Source organism: Zalophus californianus, chromosome 11 (genome assembly GCF_009762305.2).
Source record: "Zalophus californianus isolate mZalCal1 chromosome 11, mZalCal1.pri.v2, whole genome shotgun sequence".
In the NCBI taxonomy this organism is placed as follows: domain Eukaryota; kingdom Metazoa; phylum Chordata; class Mammalia; order Carnivora; family Otariidae; genus Zalophus; species Zalophus californianus.
The window spans coordinates 12,157,556-12,182,064 of record NC_045605.1 but is presented as its reverse complement, the minus strand read 5'-3'; the positions used below and the strand labels follow the sequence as shown (position 1 = coordinate 12,182,064).

The 24,509-nt window shown below is 42.7% G+C and overlaps 1 protein-coding gene across 9 annotated transcripts in view; it reads left to right on the top strand.

The window, feature by feature from the left end:
* CADM1 (cell adhesion molecule 1) overlaps positions 1-24,509 on the top strand; it is a 318,714-nt gene that overhangs the window by 195,937 nt on the left and 98,268 nt on the right. The window lies entirely within an intron of this gene.

The following is a 24,509-nucleotide window of genomic DNA, read 5'->3' as shown; positions in this document are numbered from 1 at the left end:
ATGTCTGAATACCTGCTTGAAGTAGGATATCCGATCAGATTCTTTCTTTGATAATTCGGAGATGAAATGCACAGGTGGAGGATGTGTCATCTTTAGTGCAATGTCTCCATTTAAGTGTTCTTTGAAGCCTAGAAGTTTGGACATAAGCTGTTTATTATGCTATAGTTCTAGCTCTTCCTAAAGAAAACCACCATTGAATTAACTTTTGCATAGTGTATTTCTATCAAACCATTTGATCCTTGTTTCTGCAAGATAATCCTAAGAACTTTTTATTTTGAGAATAGAAAACCATGATGGATTTAATTCATAAAGGGAAGCTGCTGCAAGGAATGTAAATGGAAGCGCTTGATAAGGTAGGATTTCCTAGTTGCTATGGCAACCTGTGGGTCATGAGCCTGAGAAAATATAAAGTAAGTCCTGAAGCTGTGAAGATGATTATAAAATTTAACTGTCATTCTTCATTTAGAGTTGATGGCAAACATTATTTACTTAAGTTTATCTCAAGGCAAGCGAGGATCCGTTTTTAAAAATCTGAGACTCAGATCGCAAATGAATCCATGTTGCACATGTCTAACATTATAAAGCACACACAGCGTTTATTATTCTAACCAGACTATTTGTACATAATATCCCTGTAGATTTGGTCACCTTCCTATGGAAGCCAACAGTTTTCGTCTCTTGAATTCTTAATGAAAACTGTAGAATTCAGCTGTATACATTGAGTAATTTTGCAAAACTCTGTGTGCTTCCCATGCCAAAAAGAAGGCCTAGGGGATTGTGTAGGAAAGAGCCCTTTGTGCCTTCTTTTCAGATTCAAATATAAATAGTAAACTGTTTAGGGTGGATGGGTGCCAGGAAGGGATGTTAATACAGTTGTCTATTTTCAAAATATACCGGAACCTGGAGATTAAAGAGGTGGGTTAAAATCTCTTTCGTGGGGGCGCCTGGGTGGCTCAGTTGGTTAAGCGACTGCGTTCGGCTCAGGTCATGATCCTGGAGTCCTGGGATCGAGTCCTGCATCGGGCTCCCTGCTCAGCGAGGAGTCTGCTTCTCCCTCAGACCCTCTTCCCTCTCGTGCTCTCTATCTCTCATTCTCTCTCTCTCAAATAAATAAATAAAATCTTTAAAAAAAAAAATCTCTTTTGTGAATGCTTCCCCCTTTCCCTGCCAAGGGGTGGTGGTGGTGGAATCCACTTTTTCTGCTACAGAAGAATGCACATGAGGTGTCAGATTCCTAAATTGAAATATGATGCTCAACTGTGCACTATGACAAAGTATCAGTTTTTCTTGCTTTATCTTTTACAGAATGTTGTTAATTTGCACTAATGACCTATGAGACCCATTGCAAATTACCCAATCTTGCAAATTAGTGAGTATGTGAACAAACACTATAAAACTATCAGATACTACATCAAACAAATGTAGTTTATTGCAGGAAGAAAAATAGACTTGCATATTGAGAGGGAACATATTTTTACAGCCAGATAAGTGCTTTCCTTTCGTGTGCTTGCCCATCAGGGAGCGTCAGCACATTATATGGTCTGTGGCATCCAATGGCTTACTGGCTCTTGAGCAAAAACATCATTTTTTAAAATGCAAGCATAGAAAATCTCAGTGATTACATGCATACTGGTATCTGATATTGAATTTTTCCCATATCCTTTGCCTCCTTAAAAAAAAAAAATTCTCTTTCCCACTTTGTATGCTGAACTTTTACACTAAAAAGGAGAACAAAATTTAAGGTTATTGAGAATAGGATGTATACTTGTCTGGCTTTTCTATACTGCACCCGTTTGAGGCTGACCCTGCGGGATTATTCACCCCCTCCCTCCTGGAGGGTGAGGTAGAATCCAGCCCACACAACAAGCAGCGTATAGTCCACTCATCAAAGCACTTTTCTCAGTTGGTTTGTTTTCATGTCTAGCAGCAGAAATAGCTGCTTTTTTTTTTTCTTCTTCTTCTTTTTTCTTCTGGCATCTTGTAATTGCGACTGGTAATGTGTCTTCTTGCTAACCTGGGAGCAGCATTCCCCCGTTCCCCCCTCACCCAGCCTGGCTCCCAGCTGGAGGCCAGGGACAGATTGGCACGGCACCACCCTTCCCCTTCCTATCGGTCCGTCCACCCCCCTTCACAGGTGGACCCCACTTGGGTCTGCAGGGGCCCCTTCACTCTTGACGCCCCAGTGACACGTCTTCTACCTGGCTTGCTAATAACCACAGCCGCAAAATTCCGCCTCCGTCATGAGCGTTTTTAAGTGCTTATCATGTGCTAGGTACTGTGATAAGCTCTGTATTGTTCTTGTGTTTACTGAATCCTTGACCCAGTGTAATTGAAATACATACATACATATATATTTTTAATTTTGTTTAAAAATTATCATACAATAAAATTACCCTTTTTCTTTTTGTGCACAGTTACTGTAAATGTTAACAAATGAACATATGTAATCAAGATCTAAAAGAGTTCCATCACTACCCCCCCCCAAAAAAACCCCTCATGTGTGATAAGCATTTTGAATGCCTTTGTGTCTTAATCCCTCAATGTTATTGGGTGTGTATTACTATTTTTTTTTTTTTTTACTTTATTTTCTGATGAGGAAAGTGAGACTCAGATATTCAGTAACTTGGTCAAGGTTGTACACCTAATTAGCAATGAAGCTAGGAGTGGACTAGTTCCAGAACTCGAGGTTTTTATGCACTATTCTGTACCACCACTCACAAAAAGTGGCTCGGGGCTATATTCTCAGCAAAGCACAAAGGTCTACATGTGACTTTTAAATGGTAGAATGTGACGTTGCATCTCGGAAAGGATCACAGAGATTTTTATGTGATGCACTCTCGAAAGAGCCCAGTAGAGGAGGGTTTTTGTTCGTTTGTGCGTTTCGTTTTGTTTTGACTTCAGTAAAGCCTGGTAAGAAGATGGAGTTGAACAGCTTGGTTCAGCTAGAAACTGTGAATACTTTCTGGATGAAACTTACCAACACCCACGTCTCATTACTGTCGTGATTGTTCCCCCGCCTCCCCCCCCCCCCCAGGCTGTGTCATCCAGCTACACATTAGAAACCGAAGCTGGGCTCTTCCATTAGCCACGGTCAGCTCACGCTATCCTCTCTCTTCAAAACTAAAACCCTTTTCGGTGGCTGTGGGCTCTTCTGTGAGGGTGAGTCAGCTTCAGGAATAATAACCAGAATCTTTCATCCATGCTTTCACTCTAATGTGCTGATGCTGAAATCATCCTAAATATCAATACAGAATTTTGCTTTAGACTAAGGATTCTGCTGCCATCATTCAGTGCAAATCCCCCGAAGTGCAAAGGAAACTCTGAGCAATAAAGGAAGTGCTAAAGTTCTGTGTGGAGTGGGGGGAAAGGGCAAAATGGTTTGTTCAGGGAAAAGCGAGGGCTTCAGAGATGGTTAGAGAAGCTCCGCACTCAAAACGTGCAGCCTGGAGCGCGCCACCTCCAATTGAGCTTGACTCGGATAAATGTGATTTTGTGACCAGCACCTGCATGCATGTTGAATGGTTTTAAATCCTGTATTCACGTCTTCGGGATGGCCATGATCCATGATGATCATGGAGACACCATGAGGAGGCCGCCCTAAGGGTTCTCCCTCTCTCATTCTCTTTCCTTCTCATAGTTTTGCTTCCAATGTAATCCTGATAGATCTGGGCTGTTATGATAAATTGTGAGAGATAATGAGCATTCCCTTTATACACGTTCAAGAATATTAGCCCTGAAAATTTTGTTTCAAGAGTTCTTTTTCAGGACAGAATTTGTGTAGCACTTCCTTTGGGTCTTATATGTGCTTAAGAATCCACCTTGTATTGGTATGAAAAAAGAGGAAGGAAGCCAGATATTAACATGAAATCCTAGCTTGGATTCTTTGATCCCTTAATTTGATCCTTCTCAAAGCAGCATCTTAGACCTTCCCCCACCCCCTACCCCCCGTTGGAGATGGCATTCCTGTCTGAGGACAGACGACAAGTTCTATTTTCAAAGTGAGGGTGGGAATATTAAAACCTGAAAGCCAGAAAAGGAATTTCTTCTATTAGTAACTCTGTTCTTGATGAAGAGGGTAGGAATTATTACCATGATTTAGCTGAGGGAGCCCCCTGAAAATTCTTATCTTGCAAATACTTGTTTCTAGGAATGTTATCCATGATTATCATTAGCAGCTAAGAGTACCATGAGTTGTATGTATCTATTTAGGTAGGTTCTCTTAAAAATTATTTAATATTTTTCTTCCATATTTGTAGCCCTTTTTTAGGCTAGATCAACTGAAAAATCTATGGCATTTGCCTTTTGTAACACATTTAGAGGAGCTAATCTGAAATCACAGTTTTCAATCAGAAGGAATATTGGATGCCTTTATGGAAAGATTACCACAAACGAAGTTTTCTTTCCTTTTTTCTGATTTAGATTCCTTGAGTGTACTTTGTTAATGTTTGAACATTGAATCAAACAGTGTATTTCTCCCATCTTTAAACATTGCAAATTCAAGGCAGGGGCCTCTGCTTCTGTCTTCAAATGAACAAGAAAACCATTTTAAGGGAAAATGGCGGCTACCGTGTCAATGCTCTGTATCACCTCTATCAAAGAGACTGATTACAATGTTGATGGTGGTTTTCAAGGCCATCTCTGTCTTGCTTCTGCTTCTTAAGAATGTATAATGCAGTCCAACCTTAAGACAAATAGGTCAAACTGCAAAACTCTGCAGGAATATAAGAATGAATTTCAAAATAATAAAGCAGTCCAACTTTGAGATTCTATATACTGTATAAATACCTCCTAACTTAGAGGAAATACCTTTTAAACACTTTTCCGTGATGATGCACACCAGTATCTAGGCTTGCCGTTCTCCCTCATTTACAGCCATTGTTTCTAGAATTTATTAAGACTTACTCACGTTTAATCTTTCCCGATGGTTAAAGGCGGGAGGAGGGAAGTACATCACAGTGTTCACCAATTCTTGCTGTTAATGAACCCTGGGGTGGGGGGGGATTGTTCTCCTGTGGGACAGGAAAAAATATTTTTGAGACTATCCCATCTGCAGATAAAGTAAGTGGCCATTTCTGGAGCTGTCAAAGATAAAAATAAATGCAGTGTTCAACTGTATTAAATACCCGTACTTGAGCATAAGGGAGAGTGCATTTGTCTTATTTCATTTGTCTTCCCAGCCTGTGCCCATTTAGCACTGCAATAGCAGTGAACTTCACGGGCAGTCAAGCCTACTCTTTCATGTTTCCTTCCAGGTCTAAAATTGAAAATATTTTTTTGAAAAGAACTATGACAAAAGCAATTTGAGTTAGTGATATCTTGAAAGAGAACCCAATTTAAGATTACCTTTACGGTTGGTCATTGTTACTTACAGTAGGCAGATGTCATGGTGATCTTCTTAATATTAGTATTCTGAGAGAGTCTGACCTGACAGTGTTCAGGTAACATCACAGACTGGGCTCTAATATTGAGATTTCAGGTGGTGGTGCAAAGGACTGCTTGTGGAAGTCTAGCGCTGGGAGAACCTCTGTAACCGAGAAGGAGTGCAGCCGTGCACCTCCTTGGGCTGGTGCTCTGGGACCTACTTCTGTGTTTAGCCAACATCTCATGATGGCGAGTGGCCAATTAAAGTGTGTTGCGAATGGGCTCTGTAGCTGTAAAATGTAGAGATGGAACTGGGAAAACACCGGTGTCTTCGCCGATTTTCCAACCTGTAACTTAAAATGCTGTCTTTCCGCTTTCTCATCAAAGACCCGCCCATGCTGGTGTGGTGCAGTCTGATCTTTCATCATCATGCCATTATAGTTGGAGCAGGATCAATGACTCGTGGGCGTATGGGGCTGAAGGCTTTTACGGGACGGAGTGAGGACTCTAGAAGGGGAAAGCGTGGTTACAGAGGACCCATCTGTCTTTGAAATATGATTTACTGGGGCATCCACCTCTGCTCCAAGCCATGAAAATAGGCCCGGTGGCTGGATTGCTTCCTCGTGCATGCATGCTCTCTGCCTTGTTCCCTTTCTCCTTCTCACCCTAACCCTAGAGCCAGAATCAGTCAACAAACGCTATAAAAAATGATGCTATCACAAGCCCCATAGCTTCTTCTAAAGAGAGGAATGCAATACACTGGTATCTTACACTCCTAAAAATCCCTCCCAGACAATACCACTAAGTGTTACAACTGCCTCGCTGTGTCAGGAGGAACCCAGGACAGGGGGATGAATTGGTATGCCTAACACTGAAGGGTGTCCATAACCATGCTGAGACCTGTGCTCGGGTCTCTACTATGTGGATTATTCACAGCAACTCTTATTCCCCAAAGAATCCCTAATTACCACCTACATCCCTGTCAGCTGGTGTGTGATCAGGGAATCTACTCTCATTTTAACCTGTGCAGAAATGAAATGAGAAAACAGCGTTACTTCTAAGGTACCATGTGGTGCATTCCTGAGGCAGATATGACTGACATTTAGCTCTGCCACTTTGGCCGACATTAGTGCAACCCTCCGCTCTCCTAACCACCAAGACCTAGTTATCCTTAAGCCTCAGTGTCCTGTCTACTTGTTCACAATTTACCTTCATTTTCCAAATTTACTGTCCTACGGTTTGTTTGCCTTTTAAATCCATTTTGGTGCTTACAGTTTGTGTCATGTTCTGGCCCTTGGGGATGTTCTGGGTCACATAGGATAGTCTGTGGAATATATATTAGTTTCTTGATCTCAGCAGAGTAATGGATGCTGAAATATTTCAGGAAGATGTATTCTGTAAAGATGCACAAACTGCATACTCTGCCTGTGTTCGAAGCACAACATGTATGATTTTATTTGTGGCTTAATCAACAGGAAAAAATGCCAAGCAGCTCTGACTCACTGGCAGTGGATCTGTTTGTGTTTGCCTTATTTTTTTCTAGAAGGCACCTGCTGGAGATGAGAGCCGGCAGAAACACCCAGTAGGTATCCAGGGTTTCATTATAGCAGTATCTCTAATGATCAAAGAAGCCTTTTTATACAATCTTGTTCCTGATCATGCAGCTGAACATCTGTCTACCTGTCTGTCCACCTTTTAATTGCATCATCCAGGTCTCTCTGATCCCAGACAGTTCTGTCAATGCAGCTCTGCTTTCTACCTCTTCTGATCACAGTTAACACAAAATTTTCTGCAAAGCAAACCAGTAAAACTGAGAGCTTTCTAATAAACTTGGACTAAACCATTTTATGAGAAGTTAATTTTCTATTGCGTATCCAGTGAAGCCCTTGAGCTAATTTATTCTTCAAAGCCAAATACTGGATAGCAAGAGGGGGAGTGCTTTAGGAATACTTGAAGCATTCTATCTATTGGGTACAAAAGGAGAGTGTTCTACCTAGATGCTGCGGTCTGCTAAACACTGATTTGTTGGGGGGGGGAAAATTGGCAGTAGGAAGCCAGGAATTTAATTCACTGATTTATTCATTAATTCATTTGTCAAATACTTATTAAGTCAAACCCATTATGTGTAGGACTGTGTGTGTGATTCAGTGGTGAGATATACTGTTCTTCATCTAAAAAGAGATGAGCTATGTATAGATTAATTATAAGGAAAACCTAGATTGATCTCAATAAGAAAACACTCAGAAAGTAGCACAGTGTGCCAGTGGAGGAAGAATTCATTTCTGGTTGGGCTGATCAAAACTGGGGCTTTATGAAAGGAGGATGCCCTTGAACTGGGCATTGACAAATGGAAAAGATTTGTGATATTGTAAGAATATAATAGTTGAAGGTGTTCTAAATAGAGGGGCCAGCATGAGACAAAGCATGGAAGCAGGAGACCCCCAAGTCATGTTGAGAGAATGGTGTGTCATATGCTAGTTTGACACCTGGGGAGAGTAATCGTGGTACATAATGCTGGAAGAACAGATTATAGTCCATCCTTCGGGGATTTCATTCTCATGTTAGGAACTTTGCATTGTCTTCAGTAGAGAGCAAACAGGTCACCGAAGTCCTTTAAGAAGGGGGAATAGTGGAAGTATGTATGGATTGCAGAAGGGAGAGACTGAAGGCGGGAGTTCACAGTACAGCCAAGGGGCACTGAAGCTTTAACTAAGGCAGACGCAGTGAGGAATACATAGGAAGGACTCCAGGATGGAGAATGTACAAAGTCAAGGCAATTGATGGCAAATGAGAGGAGTCAAAATGACTACAGAAGATGCCCTTAACAGTGATGGAGGGCCAGGGGGAGGGGCAGCTGCATGGATCGGTGTGACGGATTTTGTTGTGGATTTACTGAATGCTCATTGATCCAGGTGCAAATGTCCAGGACTTTGTTATCATCAGCATGGACATTAGGTGGACGAAGTGCGTTTGAGTGTCGGAGAGCAATGTTGGGAGTTTCTATATACAATTAATAGTTGAGTTCATAGCAAATTTATAAGAAAATGCATCTAAGCAAATTATATTTATTAAGTAATAAGCACTGGGTCCCATTGACACGTTGAGCTGATAAAATTCTATGCAAGACTTTGGAGCTTTATCACAAGTACTTCTGAAAGTTCTAGTTGCCTGAGACCCCTCTCTCCACTTCATTACTTATAAGGACCCTCAGAGGAATCAACACATGTAATGGGCAGGAAGAAGAGGCATTGAGGGTGGGGTCCAACAGCCAGAAAGGTTGGCCAGTTGAAGGAGAGAGTTTGGGGTGGCAGTGGAGTCAGCCCTTTGTCGGCTGCTGAAGGAGATGGAGGTAGATGAGAATAGGCTGTTGGATAGAGTGTCTAAGAGGAAGCTGGTTCAAGAGAGTAGCTTCTGTAGTCTGGTGGCAGGAAAAGCAGCAGAGCTGAGGGGAAGGAATGTTTGGTGAGGTAGTGGAAGCCGCGAGCGTAGAGAACCCTAATGGAGAGATGGCTGGCTTTCCCCAGTGGAGGGGCACGGCTGAGGCCCCCTCCTCTTGCAAATGTCGGACTTGAGAGGGCATTTCAGATTCCCGTGAGGAGCCGTCTGTAGGGTGTGGTAGGGCCGCCTAGCAGCTTCGTGGGAAGAGGCAGGCTGGCTCTGATCATGCTCCCTGCCAACAGCCAATGTTACTACCTGTTCTGCCAGGCCCCTTCTCTCCACCTGGTACTCTAAATAAAGCATGGCGGACCTTGGGGAGCCATGGTCACTTCTTAATACTCGAGTCTCTCATTTGTGCTTGTGAGGTCGCTTAAGATGTGCCGTCTTTCTTTTCTGACTTAACCTCTCAATCATAGTCTCATCTGAAAGATTATTTATGAAGAATAACTGGTCTGTTTCCTATGTCTGAAATTAGGACTTAAATTATAATACGTTGATTACTAATCAAAATCTGCAAAATCCTGGGCTGTTTCTTAGCTTAAGCAGCATGATAACAGAATTAATCATAGTCAATAATATTATTAAGCAACAATGAGACCAAAACTGATGGGTATCTCATTCCGCAACACATCCTCCAAGGGAAGCACACAGCCACATTCATTTCTTTGCTTCAAATGAATGGTTTTGGAGTCGATGAGACCTTTTGGGTGGAAACTTTAGATACAAGTTAGTCTTTGTTGTCCTGTGTGCTCTGGAGTAAGGGATGAGAACCCCCGAGACCTTTAAAGGACTGTGTAGGGGTGTCTGTAGGACAACACCGTTAAAGTTCATCCTGTAGCTCTCAAGGAGTCACTGAAGATTTAGGTTTTCTGCTTTTCCTTTTTAAATGTTATTTCTTCACAGTAGTTTAAATGACAGCTAATTGTTCTGCAGCATTTGGTAAATGTCATGTATCCTACTTTCCTAAAAGCAGTAAAGTAGGGTAAACATGTGGCTTCTTTTTTCAAAAGATCCATCGAGTAATTATCCTGAAGGCTATTACAATATGCAAATAGCAAGGGGTGTCCTTGTCTCCTAAATTAGAATATCAATATTGATTCAACATGGGCAAAAAGCAAACAGTATTCCTGACCAAATGCTAAGCCTGTTTCAGGAGAATGGAAGAAACACTGGCTGTCAAGCTCTGACCAGGGTCTGAGTGGTAGCCGCCCCGCCGAACCATCTTCTGTGTGACATTTGCTGAACCTCTGTCCTGCTTTCACTTTCCTCTTCTACCCAATGGACGTTGTAATGTCTGCTCTGCCTGACGCAGAGGCTCCTGGGAGGATCAGATGTGATAATGTCCTCCGTACGCCATAATGTGCTATACAAGTGTAGACTATTATTATTTCAGAAGAAACTTTGTCGTCTCTGAATTATTAATTATTACTAATATAAAATGTATTAAGCATCTGATTTGTTCTGGCTTCCACACAGAATTTAAATGGGCCCCGGATAAGGATGTGAGGTAGTTCCGATCTTTCCTGTTAGGGAAATTGAGGCAAGTAGAAGTAAAATCGCCTGCTTTTCAGGGTCCATTTCAATCATTTATCCCTTGCATATTATTAATGAACTGCATAGGCTTATTGTAATTAAATTTAGATTGCCTGAAATTACTACATGAGGCGACGAAGAGAATTTCTTCTGAAAATGAAATGACACAGCCCTACAGCGGCCTGCCATTTGGGGGCAGACGGGAGAGCCCGTGCTCTGTCCAGTGTCCCCACTTCGGCGTGCGGGTGTGTATTTGGAATCTTTGGACTTCAGACCCCAGCAAGGTTGTCAGTGACTGTTGAGAAATGAGTGTTTTTTGCCTCACCACCGGGTCACCGACCCCTCCAGCTGTTGTTTCAGTGGGTGGTAAGCAACAAAGAGGAGCCCCTGGTCATCATCACTCTTAGACGTGGCATTCTTCTCCTGGTGCACTTCCTAGAGGTTTCCGGTAGACCGCTTACTTTCTGACATTACTCAGAGGCCTTATTCTCAGAGATGCTGAAGAAGGGCTGCTCTGTAGCCCCTTAGAGTGACTTTCCCAGTGAAAATCGTCAGGCCAGAGTTAAAGAGGAGCATGCAATTAAAGATTCATTTTTAATTTTTTTTTTTATTCATTCCCTGCTGCAGACCACAGGTTTTATAAGAGCTCTCGGACCTGGAGTGCTGTATACTCAACTGTTTCTTATTATTTTTTTCCAACTGTTTTTTTTTTAATTATTATTAATTAATATCCCTTCTCAGGCCCACGTGATCGTGAGAGAGTTTGGGCTGGACATTTTGGCTCAGGGATGCTAATGTATAAGTCCTTTCAGTGGAATATTATGGAAGTGTGTAATGATAATATCAAAACTGCATTTAATTCCTGAAGAGGAAGGAAGGGTAGCACATGAGAGACAGAAATCTGCTGTTCTCTTTGTAAGTGAAAGGTCATGCTACTGAGCGCTGCAGGGTGGATTGGTGAGAAATGAGCTCCCGTTTGCTAGGAATTAGAATGAGTCTATCTGATTTTCCTTCACTTGTGACCTTTAAAGATGCAGCTTTTAGATTGATAAGCAGGTGGATGCTTTTAGTAAACCCAATGCAGAATTTGTTTCATATAAAAAGACTATCTTTCAGACACCAAAGATATTGCTTCCACAAAGGGTTTTTTCCTACAAAGCCTCTGGAGAAAGAAATTCAACGATTATATCTTATCTGTCACACAAAAAGAAAATTCGGAACTACTGTACGTTCAATTAGAACATTTTTTTTTCCCCTCAAAGCATTAATCATTTTCTGGAACACACATCCTCCAGTTAAGAATCTCTAGGCAGGCTTGCGAGTGGTCACTCCTCGTGGATCTTCCTGCCCGGCTCTGCAGAACCTCCTCCACTCAGATAAAAAGAGCTTCCCGGTTGCTCTAGCGATCGCTTTCCTGTTGGGCCCCGCTCTGTCTCGAAGGCAGTCAGAGGAGAACAAGAAGTGGGGAGCAATGTAGAGCTAACGTCAGGCTGCTGAAGGTGATCTGAGCTATTATGTTTGGAGCCGGTTTAGTCTGCTGAAGACAGGATGCCGGTTAATGCAAACCCTCAACCTTCTACCGTGGACCCAATTTGAGGTTTGGATATTTAAATACAGAATTTTCTTATGGTCTGTGTAGGCTCTAAACATACTTCCCTTGGTATTAAAAAAAAAAAAAAAGTTGAAATAGCTCACTTTGCAGAGCCAGCAAGCTCAAATTTCTCTTCCTCCGTGCTTGTTTTCAGTTCTTAATTACATCATCCATCTTATTTGTTCTAATTTCCTCTTTTTATTTTCCTTATCCCCTCAGCCATCAATAGCTCCAGCCCATCAGCGTCTGTTTTGTTTTGTCAAATGCTGGTGTTTTATTGGGCTTCTCTGCTGTTTCTGTTTCTCATTTGATATTCCTACCTGATAATAAATTCTTCATAAAGCACCCCTGATCAAATACATCAGCCCTTCTTTCTTTTCCTGTGTACAGGTTTTAATTTCCTACTCAAAATCACAAATGAGGTGAACAAAATTCATCCCTCCTGCATGGTGTGCCTGACTTCGGAGATGTTTTAGGGAAAGCTGAGGAATTAGCCTAGTGACTTCTAGCATGTCGGACTTCCCGCGGCCGGCTGTAGTGAGAACCATCAGCTCCCAGAGTCAGCCAGCCAGCGTTAGCATAACAAATTCCTCTCTAATTTAAAAATATTCTCTTGGGAAAAAAAAAAAAAAGCAAGCAAGCACAGGAGTGGGGCACAGTGTCCATGAAGAAAACATGCCCATTGGAAGGGTCTCTGAGCTTCCGAGCCACCACGTATAGACAATGTCAGCATGTCCACAGTGGGTACAGCAGGGCCTCTGCAACCTGACCTCACCCTCCCCTCCCAGCCTCCCTCCCTCCCTCCCTCCCTCCTCCCCAACCCCCCTCCGTTGGTGTGTGTAGGTGTGATTTTGCGGATGACTAAGAATGTCCCAGGCACTGCCAAGGCTCTGAGCACAACCACCGAGGCTCTGGCCCTCAGAGAACTTATATTCAAATCACTTCTGACCTCTCTGCAGGAGAGGGCACCCCAGAGGAGGCTCTCGTGCTGTGGTGGAGGCCACTTACCCGAGATGGCCATTTGAATGATGGCCAAGCAGAATGAACTACAACTAGAAATTCAGATCCATGGTCCCTCTAGCCACACTCCCCGTGCTCCGGCGCGTCACAGGTCCCATGTCCACCCTGTCAGATGGTACAGATGCGACATCCCCATTATCACAGAGTTCCGTGCTACCGTGCTGCCCATCATACCTTTCAGTGGAATAACAGCACCCAATCATCTCCCATTCTTTAAGGCAAACAGTTATTAAAGAGGCGAATGTGTAAATAAATAACACTCTTAGCTTTCATCTGCAGAAAGGTTTCGGCTTCTTAGGATTTCTCAGTTCTTCCTGAGAACAGTCAGCCCAAAAAGCCGTATTTTTTAAAGATTTATTATTTATTTGAGAGAGTGCGCAAGCAAGTGTGAGGAGTACCCTCAAGCACACGCCCCGCTGAGCACAGAGCCGGACACAGGGCTCCATCCCAGGACCCTGAGACCATGACTCGAGCCAAAACCAAGAGTCGGACGCTTAACTGACTGAACCACCCAGACGCCCCCTGAAAAGCCATTTTTAAGCACTATTGGCATGCTGCTTATCCTAAGCTGGGGGTAGTGTGAGATAAACAGACCCTGTCCAGGGAGGGAGGAAGGCAAGGGGAGTTGATGCCATCTGAGTCGTGGACCTCCGGGGTGAAGTTACAAGAGCAAGGTCAAAATGGGGAAGCTGAGTGCCTATCCAACTTTTCATTCATCCATGCCCCAAGCTTCTTGGGCAGTGAGAGGTCATTGCAGTGAAGTAAATAAAGCCCTTTTTATCTCGACAGGAAGGAGACAAGTGGCAGACAGTGACAGGGTAATGTGATGAGTGCTGTGATACAGGACCCCACGAGCATCTGTGAGAACACAGGAGACATGGTACCTGACTTCCCAAGGCAGTGGGGTGCAGGGAGGGGAATGGAAGAAGTAAGTACGTCAGGGAGGGGCCACAAGTCGCACCCAAATGTGATTCTTGTTTGTTTTGTCTTTAAGGTACTCTCTTAGCATCAACTAGTTTAAAACTCTAGGTTATTTAGAAACGGGTTTATGATTGCTGATTATACAGAATAAACCTACAGTTCTTCAAGTAGCAAAACCAGCAGGCAGTTCATTTGAAATATTTCCTGTAAAAAGTAATTTTTCTCCTGGTATTCCGGAAGCAAAGTATTGTTTTATTTGGTTCTACGTGTGAATTCCTAGAAGCCCGGCCGTGTTCTCTCTCTTGTCATCTCTTACTCCTCACCATGCTGACTTCCTCGCTGTTTCTGGAACCCTCCAAGCCCATTCTCCCTGGAGAGCCCCTGCTGTATTGCTCCATTTGCTGGGAACTAAAACACACATCCTCCCAGATCCCCATTTCGCCCTGTCCCCCACGTGCTCCACATTCTGCTCCCTTCATCCCACAGGCTTTGCTGAGTGCTTTCCACCCCTCCCCACCCCCACAACCTCAGCTGAGTTTTTCAAAGTGCTGGTCTTCGCCCAACATAGGTTATCATGTCTTTATAGTCTGCCCCGCATCTCTAGCATGTAAGTTCCATGAAGACAGGGATCCGATATGTTCACTGCCGTGCCCAGCACCTCCGAGAGTAGCTGGCACATAGTAGGTCTCAATAAATAGATAGCGAGTGACTAAGATCTGGCTTGGTGTATGTTGCAGATCCCAAAAGGATCCATTCTTCTGATTATTTCTTTATCCGTCCTAGAAAAATAATTGACATTCGTGTTTGGGAGCAATTTGTAATTCAGCGTTTCTCTGTAGCCAAATCTTAGAGGCCGCTCCCACTGTCACTACACCACATAACTATCTTTTGCCACCCCTCAGATGCCCCGGTCGACTGTGCCGTGGCATTGTTCAAGTATAATTCGCCGTGTTTGAACACTTCTCCCTGGCAGGTGCCCAGAGAGCTGGCAATGTGGGCGCAGCACGTCTGGGTGGCCAGATCACCGAATCTCAAAGGACCACCCTGTTTTTGGGATTTTAAACCAGGCATCTGGGCTTGCCTTTCCCCCCTCCCTCCCTTCCTTCCATCATACCTTTCAGTGGAATAACAGCACCCAATCATCAGCCAGTCCCTGTGGAGGCTTGTGTTAGCATCTCATCTCCAAGAATCTGGTGATCAGCGCCGGAGATTATCCATGTAGAAACTTCAGGAGAAAAAGTTTGCTGCGATGGATACGAGGCCCAGCGTGCCATTCTTAATTGACAGAACGCAAGTTTCTTGCTTCTCTTTGGCTACTTGGCCCTCAATCTAACAGGAGAGAAAAAGAAAGGCCTTGTTTCCAACAGGCACTGGTTAGGAGAGGGGGTCGGGAGAGAGCCACTTCTCTTTTATTGATTTTGCAAAATTGTTTGAGGAGTGATTCAGCATTTGGGGGTATAAAAATAACAGCTTTGAGTCGCTTTTCAATTAGGCGAGTGTACTTTTGCTGAAAGGTTCTGTTGTTCTTGAAATGCACTTTCCTTCTGTTCTTTCCGAGCCCCTTTAATCAGTAGTGATGTGACAGGAGGTATGGCAACCTTCCTGACACCCCCTGCTTCTACCCCTTCCTCTCTTTTTTGTGAGGCTGAGTCGCCAGGAAAACTGATTGGCAAAATTGTTCCTTAATTGGGGAGAAAGGTAGTTCTATAAAGACAGACGCTATCCAGAACATAACAAATTGAACTACCAGAATGTGCGTTTTACCCTGGGTAGGTTTTGTTTCAAACTAGAAATCCTAAGCAGCCCCAGATTGGGTTTGAAGCCAGCATTTATCTTAACATTAAAATATTCCTGAGGGGCGCCTGGGTGGCTCAGATGGTTAAGCGTCTGCCTTCGGCTCAGGTCATGATCTCAGAGTCCTGGGATCGAGCCCCACATCGGGCTCCCTGTTTCTCGGGAGCCTGCTTCTCCCTCTGCCTCTCTCTCTCTCTGTCTCTCATGAATAAATAAATAAAATCTTTAAAAAAAATAAAAATAAAAAAAATAAAATATTCCTGAGGTTTAATTTTTTTTTGTATTATTATTTAGAGCATGGTAATGAGAATTTTGTTTCATTATTGTGTCCATTGTCAGGTCAGTGCATTTAAATTCCTTTTAAAATGCATACAGTAATGAGTTTTGTATACAAGCTGAATGCCCTGGGCTTTAACAAAATGGTTAATAGGTGTTTAGTGGCCTAAAGAAAATGAAACTCCCTTTGGTTCCGTGTGCGTGTGTGTGTGTGTGTGTGTGTGTGTGTGTGTGTGTGTGTGAGAAAGAGGATTATAATGTAGCATTATATTACCCCTTGTTGAATATTGATTACAGTGGGTGATATGTGTTTGCCCTACATGCAAAATAAACTTCAGTGGGCATAGGGCTAGTAGCAATTTTCAGTTTGCTAATTTAAAAAAAAAAATTAGTTCTACACATCTAAAATACCACTCCCTTTGGAAGAACTGAGAGCTGATTGTGCTTATTATTGTCTGTAGTTTTAAAGTTTCCATGTGTCTGTGTTTTAGAGTGATCATGATGCTTTCTTAGGGATCATCTCAGTAACTGGAAAGGTGATGGATGTGTTCATTAACTTGATTGTGGTAATCATGTCACAATGTATACGTATATGAAATCGTCACATTGTGCACCTTTTTACAAAATCCCTTGTACGACCTAAATACATACAATTTGTATTCATCAGTTCTACCTCAATAAAACTGAGGGGGTGGGTGAAGGAATTAATTTCATTTTCTCCTCACAACAACCACATCTTTGATAATTTTATAGATGAAAACACTAAGTAAAAGCAAATATTGAGTGTCGAGGTTTCAGGCTCCAGGCTAGGCTCTGGGGATTCGTGGTCCCTGAGAGCCAAGCTCTGCCCCACAGGAACTCGGGACAGGTGAGCTGGGGGGGGGGGGGGGTAGGGCGCACGCACACCTGCAGGGCATGTGCATGCGAGTCAGCCATGGCCTCCCGTGGGCTCTTGGACAAATTATCTGGTATCTCTGCTTCCTCATCTATCAAAATGAGGCTTCCAATACCCACTTTGTATTTGTTTCAGCACGAAGTGAAATATGTAGAAACACAACAGTCCTTCCGTGAATGTTAATTTTTCTTCATGTTTCCAGTCCAAGCCCCACTGATTCCCTTTATTACACTGCTTTATATCACAGACACACCTGCAAACCTCTACCAAATGTGCCAGGCTTTGACACTTGTTGGGTGACCTTGATCAAGTTAGTAAACTTCTCTGCCTCAGTTTTCCCATTTGTAAAATGGGGATGAGTACTGCTTCATTGGGTTTTCGCGGAGGATTTATGAGTTAATGCATCTGAAGTACTTAGGACAGTTTCTATCAGAGTAAGTGTTCAATAAATGTTAGATATTACGAGCTATAATAGCCTTCCTCCTTTAAATTACAAATTGCATTCCCAAATATTTTCATTGTGAATGCATCTATTAAAACATTTTAGTAAGTTCTAAGGTGTTTGATTTGATTTTAAACCCGAGTCTTTGGACTATATAAATCAGGGAGTTGGCAATTTGGTTTCTGATTCCTTGGCATTGACTGATCAACATTTGGTTCATTGGTGAACACTTAAGAACCACCAGTGAGAACGTAAGAAATTAGCAATCCTTCATACTGTCAGGAAGCATTGAGATTGAGCTGTCAGAGGCTGAGGGTGAATGCTTCATTGGATTGAGCCACTGAACCACTTGGATTCTTTGTCTTCCATGGCGTTCTTGGAAAGAGTCCATTTAACTAGGAAGTAAAGACTTTGGTCAGTTCATTTAATACAAACAAACTTAGAAAAATCCTGTGTTAACCACTTAAACATTGGAAATAGGAGAACGAGTTATTGATCTAATGCCTTTAAAAAGAAATAGGAAAATACTAAGGCAGGAAATAATACATAATCTTGACTTTAATCTATAACCTAAACCTACCTTTAAAAAAGCATTGGAATTTTTTTCTTTTTTCTTTCTTTTTTTTTTTTTAGTTTATCAGAATGACCATACGTTTTGGTGATTGGGGTGTAGTGACAGGAGAAAACTGAGCGTTTGGAATTGTGGTTGGTGACAGATTCTAAAGTTGCATGAATGTGCTTTATTCTTTTTGAAGACTATCTTCCTTTTTTTTTTTTAAACAAACCTTGTCTGACTGACTATAACCTTTAAATAATTGGTAAACTGGAGCAGTGAAACTGACATTAAAATCTAATGAAGAGAAATGGTAGGAGGGAGCATTATTCTAGCAAAGGACTGGCCAGCCATTGTCCCCTTCTGTTGTGCTGGGAATGGGAATGATTTCTTCTGGCAATGGGCAACATTGGCAGTAATGGTAGTAGTAAAACACTTCACATCTATTTCTGTTAGTAACAGTACAATAATAAATCGTCTCTAGGCCATGAAATAATTGGCCCATTTCTAGGAGCAGCAAGTCTTCAAACTACAAGTGCTCATCTCTCCAGCCATGGTGTGCTTTACCTTCTCTTCAGCCGCGCTGCGCACACACGGTCTGTGCTCAGAGGCCTCCACCCTGGTTCCTGCAGGTCCCTATGCCTGAAATGCCTCTTTCAGCCTCAATAATTTCATCATCTTTAGCAGCTAGTCCAAGACCTGACCCCGTTATGAGCTTTTCCTCACCTTTTCTCCCTGGATTGCATTCAGGCCAATGCCAAGGGTATGGACTGTGCGTGGTACTAGAGATCCCACCCAGGTCAAGGTGGGCATGGCCTCTGCTCTCAAAGACCTCACGCAGCAGGGAGATGCAGGCAAGGTCAGGCCTTTTCCGCAGCACGGTCGGTGGTAGGACGGGGGTACCCGAGGTCCTGGGAGCGCAGGTGGGGCGCCTGGTCCAGGTCTTGCCCACTTGTCCTCCTGGATCTCCCCTTGCCCGGAATATCTAGAGTAACTGTAGTAGCGTCTAGGGAACGGTCCTGAGGGAAATGGCCTTTATTTTCTTTTTTTATGCTGCCTTTGAAAACTCTGTAGGGTCTCACTTAACATTCAGTTGATGGAAGACTCAGGAAACACTTGTTGATTTGCTTAGAACCTCTTGTCTTTCCTCCTCCTCTTTTGGCTTTGCATAGGAATGGCTTCCCTTCTCTGCATGCCTGTACCTGCCTTCTGTGGTTTGAAAATGGTTGGCTTCCGCCCCTTGTTCACTTAGGGCTAGTGAACTCCAGCTGATCGTAGTCACTGTCTCCGGGCACTTGGTTCCTGGGTAGCAGCCGGTCTTTCTGCCACCACACCCTTGGTTCCTCAGCGCCCATCCGTTTAATCCTACCTCGGGCCCTCCAGGCACAGGCCTACCATCGTCCCTGAAATGGTTTCCTCTTTCTGGGACACTTTTCCTAATGAGGGCGGAGTATAATTTAGAGGCTTAATTTTAGAAAACTATATGAAGCAGCAGACCCATAAAATGTTATGATTCACAACCACTTGTTTTGTTTTCATAATGCAACCTAAACGAAAAAGCCATTTATCAAAGCTATAAAAGCTGTTCATGGCTGTCTTTAGTATATCATGCAGAGTATAATTCAGCCCACAGAGCGGCAAAAGATGGATTCATGGGGCCATTTGCCTTGGTGTGCGTTAAAGGCCAGTAATTTCTGAGCTCTGTGGAAGACCTTACTTTACTGTAAGCCCTGGGTTCTTTCTTAACTCCACTTAGTTTTACTTGCCATTTTAGTATCAGTGTCTCCTCATGTATAGACCCTTCTTTCCCTTGTAAATCATTGCCAAGCCCCTGATCGTCCCCTCATCCACAGCCCTCTGGTCTCTGCTACCTTTGCCTCAACAGAGGAGATTGGCGTACGAAGATGCGTCGGCTAGAAACCCAAAATGCAGCCTCCATGGAGCATCACCTTGGTCATTTGTCAGCTGTAAAAATCCCTAGGAGAATACTTGGTCTTCCCCTCACAACTCCCTAGAAGGCAAATAACCAACATTTTCCTAGAAATGAATGAGAGAAAAAAGCCCATGGGCATCCTAGGCTATGTTTTTTCCAGTGTTATAATAGGAACTCAGTGGTGATTGTTAACCCACATTGCTAACTATAGCGCTTTCAATAAGACTTAAGACTCCTCTTGCATTGTGATTTGTATTTCAATACTGAGGTTAAGTGCCAGGTCCTACCTTGTACGTTTCTTCCTGGTCCTGTATTTAGGTCCTCACACTCGAGAAAAGTACATATGAAATAAGATCCTGGAAGTTAAGGGCTCATGCCATCCAGTCCCATGTCATCCAAACTCATGACCTTGGGTTTGAACCTTGACTTAAGCACCCGTTGACGGGGCTCCTTAGGCAGGTTACCTAACCTCTTGGTTTCCTCCTGGGTAAAATGAGGTTAATCACTGAAACTCTCCCATAGGAATACTGTGAGGGTAGCATGAGCTAATAAAATATCCCTAGTATTTGGCACACGGTAATCAGCAAGAGTTATTTATCAATTTATCAATTCTTATTTTTATTAAGAGCCTACCAAAAAATAATAATTAGGAGAGGAACTAGAAGGAACTTACTGAATCCAGATAAACTAAGCAGTTTCAACAAAACTCCCAGATGGACGACTTGTGTGTCTTTGATACATGTTGTATTTTGTAAAACCGATTCTAAATGTGTGGGAAATAAAAGTACGGCTGAAAAATGAACCAGTTATTTAACTTTATGATTAAAAGTCAATGACACGGTGTTTTTTTCTCTTCAGTTAGCTGTTAAATACGCTATTATGACTTTTAACTTACCTTTTGCACATCGGTTGTTTAGCTGAAAAGCAAATTCTTTTTTGTATTAGGAAGTAAGCTTTTTTTCATTGAAAACTGCTGTAGTTATAGGCAGCTCATGTATTTCCACTTAAGGTATACCTTGTACTGCATATTTGCCCTGGATCTGAAGAGCCATCTTTTTTTAGCAGACTCATTTTAAACTCTCATAGAACTAAATAACTTCCTTGAAGAACAACTTTCATTATTTGGCAGATGAAACTGGCAGTGGCCATTCAGTATCTTAAGCTGGATAACAGTGATTTTTGAAAGCTCACCAACTTCGAAGTAAGTTTATGCATAATTTGTAATAGAAAATTGGAAAAAAAATTGAGAATTGTTTTGAAACTATCTTTGTTCCCCTTTTAAAAAAAACATTACCCTCTGAGAGGTAAAAATAGCATTTATCTTGGTATTCTCTTTAAGCTCAAATCTTGAGGGGAATAATTCCCTAGAGCCAAACTCTTGATGTGGCTAAATTAATACTCCCATTATTTACTATTTATTTTTGCTGGGAGTTCTTAGACCTTCCCTGTACTTCAAAAGAGCCTGGCTCCTATACCCCCCCAGAGATTTGGTAGGTCTCTTTGGAATGGCTTGTCCTAACTGTGGTCAAGGGTCTTTCATGACCCATGGCTATAAGGAAGGCTCAGGCAAAAAGACACAGCCTGGTTCTTTCTTAGCTCTTGTCCCTAACCAGAGAAATAGATCCTGCTTTGTACTTGGGTGGGTTTCCCAATCTCCTGGGAGGCCAGTCCATTTATAGCTAACATTAGGTGAAGGCCAGAGAGGCCATGGCCTTCGCAGTTGTCATTAGCGAGCTTTTATTTCTAGCCCATCGAGAAGCTGAAATTGACAAACCGTCTAGGGAGATGTGCGGCTCTTTGCTGCCCGTTTTTGAGCAGGACCCATTAAGGATAAGTTACTTGTCATGGTAGAATTCCTCATCATTAATCACTGAGAAACCACATTCCTAGGTAAGTCAGTAAACTTGTTGATAAAGCCACATCTTGATAGGAAATGTACCTTTTGGACGTCCTCTCGTCTGCCGGCCTGGCCAGCAGTGTTGCCGCCCTCCTGGGGACCAGCTGCCTTACTTCATTCTGATGATGGCCGTACACTATGGGTCTGGGGAGGTCTGAGCCGGAGCTACTGCATGAGGCCTGCTTTGATTTGTATACAATATGAATAACTGTCTGTGTATTAGGCACGCTATAATTTTTCATCTTCTGTGCCTACAGGGACTATATTACCTTATCGGAGTAAAGTTCATTCTGTAGGACTGATAATTAATCCCCTGTTCTTTTTGTTTTTCCTGCTTTCTTATCTGGTGGCCATGTTATATATAAATTTTAGCATTTTTCATCACTATGCCAAATAAAGCAATTTGGAGATACAAGCAATAAAAAGCTTATTTTTATAACCCCTCTAGAAAGGAAACTGCACAGATTCCATTTTAGTGAAAAAAGCCATCCCATTATGGGGCTGCATTTACATCTACTACCCATACCAAGTGCTGGAAGAACAAACAGGCGACTACAACTGAGGAGTCTCTGGTCTTCTGACGGCACCCAGGAAAGGGGTGTGTTGGTTTGCGAGATCCCCGCTACCGATGCCTTCCCTGCATACTCTACTCCATCTGTGCTCTGTCTCACTTTATAACTTTTAAAACGCACAACTAAAATAGTCTGGGGGTTTATTAACTCCAGATTCACATCCTTAACTGGATAGCAAATGTCTTACTAATTGAGACTTGTATTTAACTGGATTAAATCCGGTGCCTTGATGTTAGCATGCGGTGTGGCCAAGCCTGTTGTCCTTTTATGAGAAGGGGCTTAGTTTTGTATCCCTTGCCATGATGCAAGTCATATACTCATCCCAGGGCACTGACTTGCCATAATTTCATTTGAACACAGCAGCATGATGAGCTGGGCAGGGGCTAAATATTTCAGATGTAGGAAGGAATATTGTTCTAATTAAGCTGAATTTGGTGCCCATGGCAAAATATGTGCTTGATATATTGGGGTATATGTGAAAAATTACACATATTTTCATAAATTGGCTCCCTCCACCCATTCTCGCCAAAGGGGCTTTTGTTTGGGATATTGTTTACCATAGAGGAAGTATTTCATTACTGATACTAGACAGAACAATAAAATCTGGAGAGTCATAACGTTTACCCTGGCCCTTAAATGTTTCTCTTCTTTGAAAGAATAAAGAAGAGTTCAGTCTTCCCCTATAAGTTGGAAAACAAAAGAGCAAAATTCTTCCTGCATTATCTAATACAGAATGCCCGGTACAAATCCCTGGGCTCTTAACTGTTTTTCATTTAGAAAGGAAAAGCAAATTTAGAAAGGAAAAGTAGATCTTGAATATTCAGGGAAGAAAGTCAAGGCCAAGCACAGGATTTTTCCTTTTTTAGCCTCACACTTTTCTGTTAGGTGGTCTCTGAAATACTTGACTGAGGGATTAAAAACATTAAATTTGTCTGATTTCACTTGCTAACCCATTGGTAGGCACCGACTATACCCAAACTCCATTTTTTTTTTGCCACCTTGAAACATCTATTTAAAGATATTGTAATTAGAAACAAGTGCTAATGCATCAAATTTTCTGATTTGTGGGTTGTTAAGAGTCTGTCCACAAAGGACCTAGTGGGAGGTGGGTTTGGAAGGAGTGACTGTCTTGCCCGATCCTGGAAATCTGCCTACTTTCTAATGATCTCGCAGGGTCTGATTCAGCTGTGATCTTGATTCAGATGATTCCATATCTGCATCTTTCTTTACCCTTGAGCTCACGCTGAAAATGTAGAGCTCCCCATCGCTCAGATGCTGGAGGGCGTCACCTGCTCTTCCCTGCACACGTCATCCCGTCTTCTCATCTTCATGGATGGGTCCTAGCTCTCCAGGCTCGCTCTTGACATTGCCCTCATTCCTTCCACACTTCCTCCACACCACTCTTCAGAGAGGGACCAGGTGGTACAGACTGCTTCTCCTTTGTATTCTAGGACCTGATCTTTCCTACTTACGAGTGCTATTCCTCCCCGTTCTGGCCAGCATCGCTTGCTTGGCAGGGCTCCAGTAAGCCCTTAGCTGGTCCCTTCAGTTGTGTGTTCCCCTTACCTCCCCACCCTCATCTCATCTCTCTCTCTCTCTCTCTCTCTCTCTCTCTCTCTCTCTCTCTCTCACACACACACACACACACACACACACACACCCTTCAGTTCTTCTTACAAACCTCTGTAGAATTCTTCCTGGATTATAGTATGGTGCGTGATATCTCTTTACTCCATTCCCTCCACACTCATAGACCATTAGCCGCCTTCAATCTTTTCAGCATCTGTAGGCTAAAGTCTGTATTTCTTACCGTGACTTTCAGAGCCCTCCATAGTAATCTCCAAGTAAGGCCCTCCTTCTCCCACTTAACCCCTGCTCCTTTCTGAAACATGCGTAGGATCTTTATCAGATCCTGTCTTTATCCTGGTTAGATGAAGACTTGTCTTATCTATCCTACTAAATCCTGAGTTGCCGAAGGACAAGTTCTTTTTCTTTAACTTGCTTATATCTCCCACATATATTATCATAAAGTGTGATCAGTCATAAACATAGCTAACGTTTACTGAGCATTTACAATGTGCTTGTTACTGTTCGAAGTGCTCTACATATTTTTCCTCATTTTAGCTCATGAAGCAGATGTTATTTTCATTTATGACGGTGCACCTGGAACTCAAAGAGGCAGAAAAGATCACCTCTACACAACATAATCAGGCTAGAGTTCATGGAGATCCACAGGGCATGGTAGAGCCGGGGGGGTTATTGTGCGGACTGGCGGCCGTGAGA